The 7,789-nt window shown below is 35.5% G+C and overlaps 1 protein-coding gene across 6 annotated transcripts in view; it reads left to right on the top strand.

The window, feature by feature from the left end:
- Positions 1–7,789, top strand: part of LOC107269997 (small conductance calcium-activated potassium channel protein) — a 144,030-nt gene that overhangs the window by 35,384 nt on the left and 100,857 nt on the right. The window contains exon 1 of one of the 6 annotated variants that reach the window (XM_015744553.2): positions 6,467–6,493. The exons of the other annotated variants lie outside the window; for them this stretch is intronic. The gene's annotated coding sequence lies outside the window, so the exon portion shown is untranslated. Of the gene's footprint in view, positions 1–6,466; positions 6,494–7,789 lie in introns of those variants that run through there. 6 annotated transcript variants of the gene reach the window in all.

The following is a 7,789-nucleotide window of genomic DNA, read 5'->3' as shown; positions in this document are numbered from 1 at the left end:
TTTTTTTTTTTTTTTTTTTTTTTTTAATACACTTATTCCTGTAACAGGACGTTTCGCATTTACCTCGTACTTCTTTCTTTACTTACGTCACTTTTATATTTCGCACGACGCATCGTTCATCCTCGTTCTGTTGTCACTGCGATAATCAAACTGCCTCGGCTGGTTTTTCCTTTATAATAAACTGTTTCGTTTTCTGTGATAAACAAAAATTGATATTGTCGATAAAAAAATTGATACTACCTCAGTCATTATTTGGAATATTTTCGTGGATCATTTAAATAATATTATTACTTGATGAAATTTTGACAATTTTTTTTGAGGTGGCAGGAACTTTTGAGAAAAAAAACCGAGAGAATGATGGTTCCGTTACTTTTCTATTTTTCTTATTTCAGCTTTCTTGGCTATCTTTTTTTCTTTTTTTCTTCTTTAAACCTCATACACGAGTATCGACTTCACGTCTCGATTCTCACGTGGAACAATTTTCTTTAACCCCACAGCAGCTTCTCGATACGTTACAATGCTCTTGTCTAAATTTTCTTACTTTATTTTTGCATTCCACATTTCAAACCTCTGACAGATCCTCTTTATCGTACTGCAGGTGTTTTCGTGATTTATATAAAATATTTTCGAATCGCTACTTTTGGTAAATTATTGTCGCTGGATAGTCGACGAATTTTTGGCTATCGATCAGCCACGCTAATCATCGATCACTCGATCGATCAGATTAAATAGAGCTTGCGAAAGTTATAATGGATTTAAAAGAAAAAGGGTGAAACATTGGAAATCCCTCGTTAGTTAATTTAAAAAATTATCATCAATCATGTCAAAGATTTTTACTCGAAAAAAAAAAAGAAAAATATATTTCTCCTTAGTCACATTCATCAGCGATCAACAAATTGTGTAAAAAACGTAAAAGTCCTCCACCGATGAAACGCACTGTATTATACAGAAAATTGATAGAGCTCGTAAATTATTAAGAATAGATATATTTTTTATTCAAGAAAATTTATTCCACAGCCCAATGTACACGGCAGTATGTAATCGTACTGAATAAAAGGAATACCTCATTGTTACCAACCTGAGTAAATAAATGCGAAGACGAGGGATAAAGAATAACGACTAAAAATAAAGTCTATTTTTATCTTATCCCACGTTGCATGGTCAATCCATCGGTTGGTTGCGTTTCGCAAGATACCAGCGATCGCCAGTCCTTGTTTTTGTATAAAAGAAAAAAAAAAAAGGAGTGGAAAAACAATAAATCCGGTTTTAGCGAGAGCAATAATTTTGGTACTCTCAACAAATCCATTTCAATGTAGAATGGCTAAAGATCGATCAGTTCCTTAGGGTCGGGATTTTCCAGAATTCCAGACGTGAACTCATGAATCGTAATTAACGCGACGCCATTGTTATAGCCGCAGGCCAAATCCCGATAAACCCCGATAGTAGCGGATTCGACTTTAAGCCCCGTTCTCAAGTCATTCCTACTTACGATCCACGTCATGGATTTTCTTGATCTGCGATAGCAGCGCCACCGGCGTTAACTCCATTTATGGTATCGAATTCCCTTATACACATAAATTCCTGTGATCCTCAAAATACCGCGTTTTTTTTTAAAGGAAAGAATCACGAGGTCAATTAATAAAAATAAATGCCAAATTTATTCAAAATAGTTACATCGAACTTTTGACAATTATTTCTAATCACATTTCCATACACCAAATTTTCATCGCATTCCGACCTCTCGGATTTCTCAATCCTGGATAGTAGTGAAAACAGCTAGACTGGCCAGACCAGCCAGTGGACTTCGTACTTCAAACAGCAAGTGACAATCCTACGCCATTTATCGGGTTCGCTTTGTCGGGGCACTTTGAATTCGACGTCGGGTCCTGCTGATGTTGGTAACAATGTTTGGCAATACCTTGTGTTGTCGATGCACAGTGGTTCATGCGTATTTTGGTAATACGCTACCTTCGTGGTACACGTATGCCGATAGTACCACATGAACCAGATCAGGATTAGACGAGAGACAGATCATACTGTTGGCTGATCTGGATGAAGATATCCAACTACTATTGTTCCCTGATATGAGACTAATATAATGGATGTCTGTACAGTGTACCGAGTTGTATACATATATTACAGTTACCAACTGGATATCTTCTAGATAACGCATGAATAATTGGATCAAGATAACATTAGATAATTAGATAACCAAGTAAATGGATAATTATAACTAACTGAATTATCTTATAAGAATTAGATAAATACGTAAGATTGTCAATCAGTTGGGTTGCTGATGTGTTTAAAAAAATTTTATCCAACTTCCCTGTTGCTTATCGTAGATGAAGATTTTATTCGATTAAATCAAATTGTCAGTCGTATAAATAAATTGTACTGTCGCAAATTTGAAGATTCCAATTAAATTTATTGATTTCACTAATTTCCACTTCCGGTATGCTAAATCAGTAGTCTGATCGTTACGTCAGTCAATGAACAGGTATATCCTGGGAAACGGAAATTGTAGGATTATCCTGATTAGAGATTCGATTTAATTATGCCAAACTGACTATACAATTATATAGTAGGAAATATCGTTATCACTATTATAATACTATAGTATGTACAATACTATTATATAGGTACCAGTTGTTTGGTCCTTTGGTAGGAGATTGTTTACTAGAGTGTCTGTATGTTTCAGTAGTAAAGTCCTCCAGACCTAGAGTCATATATCTATATATTAATATGTGTTATGTATATGTACATTTAATAGGCAGGACCAAGATGGAGTCTGGCAACTGCCTACGGTTTTGTGTTTTGAATCGCGACCCGAATATTATATGGGAAGGTATCCAATTTCAGTGGAAAAAGTCAGGACGAATTTTCTGTAAGACACAGATTAAGGAATTAGAGAAAATTGCAGTCGACAGGAATATCGGTCTGTGTTGTCTTACATTACGGAGGAATTTTTTTTTTCTAATTAATATGCATTTTTCACGATTCAATATTAATTCATATAAATTATTTATTCTCTCACTTTGTATTTTAATGAAACATCAAGTTACGAATAAAAATGGAGATTCAAGTAGGTTTTTTTTTTTCTTGTATTTTTCATATTTCACGAAACGAAGTTTGCTGCTCGTTCGCGATAAGATTTTGCAAATTTTTTTTTCAGTATCGTACAAAACTTTCCTCCCTTCGAAAGGCCCGAAAGTTTCGAGCATCTTGGAAAATGAAGTCGTTACTTTCGAAACTCCCGGTATACGCGTAACCGCGATGCTTTAACATTTGCATGTTCTCGCGAGATTCTCAAAGTTTTCTACAGGATTTTTTTTAAGAGCGCAAACTATAAAATAAAATTACACTCCCCTCGAAATATTTTTCAAAAAATATTCTTACGCGTGGTTTTAATATCAGGCATGAAAATATCGAAGAAGTGGAAAAATAATTTTTTAATTATTTTATACAAAACTTGGAAAAATTAATACAAACTCAAACAATGGACTTTGCATGCTCAAAAAATTTGATCTACAGGAACTTTCGGTATCACTAAACTTTTTTTTCTTCAAAAGCAACAGGTTGCGTCCTTATGTGTCCAAAGGCTGTGCGTGTGTGTAAGATTACGCATCTACCTACTTACGCACGTATTCACCCGCTCACACAAAAAAAAAGCTACTGCGACAGATCCCATCACTAGGTGACATCACTAGGGAATTTCCTGAGCATAAAAATGATATATGGACCATATGGGATTTTGTGCGTGACGCAAACGGGAAAAAAATTGCATTTACAATGCAACCCTAATGGGATGAAATTGCCAAGATTCTTTTAACCGACAAACATCAACACGAATCGTATTTATTCTTATGAATAAATATTTTAATAATACAGAAATATCTGAGTCACTCCCATTCTATTTTCGTTTTGAACATTTGAAAAAATATTTTTTTTTTTACAACTGTTATCAGTATACACGTATCTTTTGCAAAGGTAAAGATAAACAATGTAAAGGAACAAAGATGAAGCGACGTACAGGGGAAAGATGATCTCAGAGAGAAGATAAACAAGAGAAATAAGATGCGAGATCCTCTTTCTATGCAAATCTACCTGGACTAGTTTTACAGCTGGGAAATAATAATAATATCTTGTGTACGTGCCGCGTGTGTGCTCGCGTGTGTGAATACGTACATCTATATTGTAGAACATATTACGTTATTAGGTGGCACCTTGCAAATATTTTTTTTCACGTCACGCAACCCTAACGTGGGACTGGCATTAATTGACGTCCGTTGTAACGCAAACACCCGATACATAATAAAATACGTACGCACTAAATACGCACAATGAGTTATGGGTGAAGGGGGGCAGGGTGGGGGATGCGTGCGTTATTGCCCTTATAATGTAAATTTCGTTTATGGACGAATCGTAAATTTCTATTGGGTGGGAAAACAATAAATTTCTACGTGGGAAAACAATGAAAATTTTGAATTTTTACTTGGAACGAGGAAATTTTGACTTTTGGTTTTGTGACTGTTTAAGGTTTTTATACGTGGTTCGGTTAAGGTTAATTATTATCGTATTATCTTTTTTTAAATTTATTATTTAATCCCGTGTTAAAACTCTAACGAACTTTACAGTGCACTTTGTTGAGCACTCGAATGCACTCTTGAATTTCCATTGGTATAAGAAGCTCCTATCGGTGCATTATCTTCGACCTACTTTCGAGGCGGCAAAGTCCGCGAAATAAAGTGCCGTAAGTTGAGATTTATCGACATCCGCTCGAGATTAGGGACGACGGCCGAGAGCGCGATTAGTTGGTAATTTGGCGTGTGCGAAAATTGGCGAATTATTTCGAAAATTAATGAATATGAAAAATTTTGGTAATTTCTTTTTTAATTCCCAAAATCAAATTTCGAGTTAAATTTGCACGCTGTGCGTTGGGCGAAATTGTTTCTCTTTGACGTCAATTAAACTGCCAGCCGGTTCATCTTGCCGATAAGCAGAGAGTTCTAGGGATGAGGTCGCTAACACTTGGAGGTCTTGGATAATTAATCTAATGAAGCTGTCAACTGTGGGAATGACGTCTGATCCTGTTGCAATTAAGTTGGATGCTGAGTGGAGCTGGATTAGTTTGCTAGTTACTATTTATAGCTAATTCATTAATGAGCGTCTGATAAGGAACCTCCGAGCTACCCTCAGGTGCGCGACCTCTGCGACCCTGTATTAAACCGAAATATGGCAGATGACATTGATTAAATCTGTTTAACCCCGAGGGATTATATGTCATCAATCAAATGTGTCTGATAATAATTATAAGGGAGAGGGACATTTTTTAATATATAAATTATCGAACTTTTTTTTCTCGAATTTCCTTGAAATTTCCCAAATTTCAAGATACTATCAAACCTAGATATTTGCAATTTTATTACTGTGCACGGAATAAAAAATTTTTTTATCTTGATGTCTCGGATACGATGTCTCTTGCTGATACGGACAGACAGGTACGTGTGGCGTCGTATTTTAACGACCGCGAAGCAACGACGGCTGCACGAAAACCGACGCCCAAATAACCTCGTAAACTTTAGACGCCTGAATTTAAGCTCACGTACTGTATATATATATATACAAACTTCTCTTTGTTTCGTTTGATCTATATTCCCTATTACGGTAAATTAGATAGATTCCTTATCTCAGCTTTCGTGTTTCCCATATTTTCCCCTTAATTATTTGCAACTTTTTTTCTTCAACTTCGATTCGAATCTTCATTCTCCTTTTTCAAAATTACGATGCTCAAGGTCGAAGAAGTCGTCAGATTTCAACTTTAGCTAAAGTATCCTCGACCAGAGTTCAAAGATCTTGAACTAAAATGTAGCCGAGCTCATGAACTCTCATTATAATATGCGTATAACCAAATTATCTGCCGAATGTAGATCAGTTATTGATAATTTTAAAAGATTCAACGATTAATCCAAATTGATCGCTTATTTATTTATTGTGAAAAGATAAATTTTATAATCACGTCAAATCGTAACGACGTAAATAATAAAATTTTCTTCACAACCTATTGTTTACGAAAGTATCAATTTTCTAATTGAAATATTCGATTCATAATATCGACTTCGATTATATCGTTTACTCGCTAATTACGACCTGAAGTTTCCGGAAGTAAGGTCTCAAATTTCAAAACCATTAGGGGCGACGGCTTCACCTTCCCCCTCGCCACTTTTTCCGGGCTTCTTTTGTCAGACATTAAGACTTATTAATTCGGTAATTAAAATATACGAAAGTTATACCTCGGGAAGATTCTACACGTTCATCAGATAATTAGTCACTCAGATAATTACCAGACGATTACATTAACTTTTAAGATCGCCATTACTTCACATACTGACAAATCGCTCATACGTAGATAAAGATATAAGGAAAACAAAAATTTATTTATATTTTCTAAATTTTTTTACAGCATCGATCAACGTTCCTGCAAAATATCCAAAAAGTAACAAATTAGTATATTTCTATTGTATTACGAAATTCTGATAGGACAGCCGAAAAATTTTCTTTATGGCAACTCACAACCCCCAGGAGGTCGATAGGTCACGCAGCTACCCTTTCACGCGCAACCCCTTTAATCAAACCTACCACTAGATCGGTATCCTATAAATAATAAGTCTATATCTATAGCTATAACAAAAAGAATATATATATATATATACATATACATATATATATATATATATCAAGTAGGTATGTTTTACCTCGCGCAAAATCTTTTCGCGAACTTCCCAAGGAACGAAAAAGCGACTTCTAATTAGATCCCGCGAGAGCGAATTAACGACAGTCGAAAAAACAAATTTTTTTGTTAAAATTTTTGTTTCATCGTAATTTCCTTACAGTCTCCATAACAGTGGGTATACATACTGATATGCAATGTACTGGCATATGAATACGTGCATTATACTGTTAATCAATATTAACAACCCCGGGGCCCCTCAGCTTATCTCCTACGGCCCTGAGCAAGTAACCCCATATCTGCTAGGTCCGACAATAAGAATGTACTGATAATGGAGAGAATCTTTCTTCGGGCCGGAGAACAATATGGAGCCTTCTCATATATCTTCATAATACAGGCCTTTTACCCTAACCCGGCAAAATGTCACATAAACTGACGCAGGTTGACAGAACAAGAATTACATTGTTTGCGGTATAACGTACGCCAATTATTACACAACCATATACGTACATACGTAAGACTTGCGTAACTTCTCTTTTTCACGGAAACGAAGCTACATCTTATTTCGGTTAAATATCAGTAATTCGATTTCATTGATCTCAACAGTGTATGGCTTGTGTATCAAGTTTTGTATTAATTTTTGATACTTTATTGACTTTTGTACGTACCTGTATGATGTTTACCCCTGTACCATACACGCTGCTCAAATAGCTCTCCATAATCATTCGTTCAGTTTACTTTCGTCGCATGATCGAATTTCCATATAGTTGTGCAAATAAAACATATCGATTGTCAAATACGAAATTTAAAATATAGACCGAACGAGAACAATTTGAATTTTCCCGCCGTTTCTATCGAACGCCCCACGTATTATTTTCACGATATATAATCCACACGAATGTATATCTGTGTATATCTTCGTATTCATTCAACGGCAATCGGCCGATAATAACGATGCTACTGGAATTCGCGAAATGTGCGAATTAAGCCGAGATAAATCTGACAAGTGGGTACAGCTATTTAAACGGGACGGATGCTGGGGGTCTTTCGATTCGGTACTTG

Source organism: Cephus cinctus, unplaced genomic scaffold (genome assembly GCF_000341935.2).
Source record: "Cephus cinctus unplaced genomic scaffold, Ccin1 Ccin1_scaffold0695, whole genome shotgun sequence".
Lineage (NCBI taxonomy): Eukaryota > Metazoa > Arthropoda > Insecta > Hymenoptera > Cephidae > Cephus > Cephus cinctus.
The sequence above is the reverse complement of the archived record's forward strand: the minus strand, read 5'-3'. Positions and strand labels throughout refer to the sequence as shown.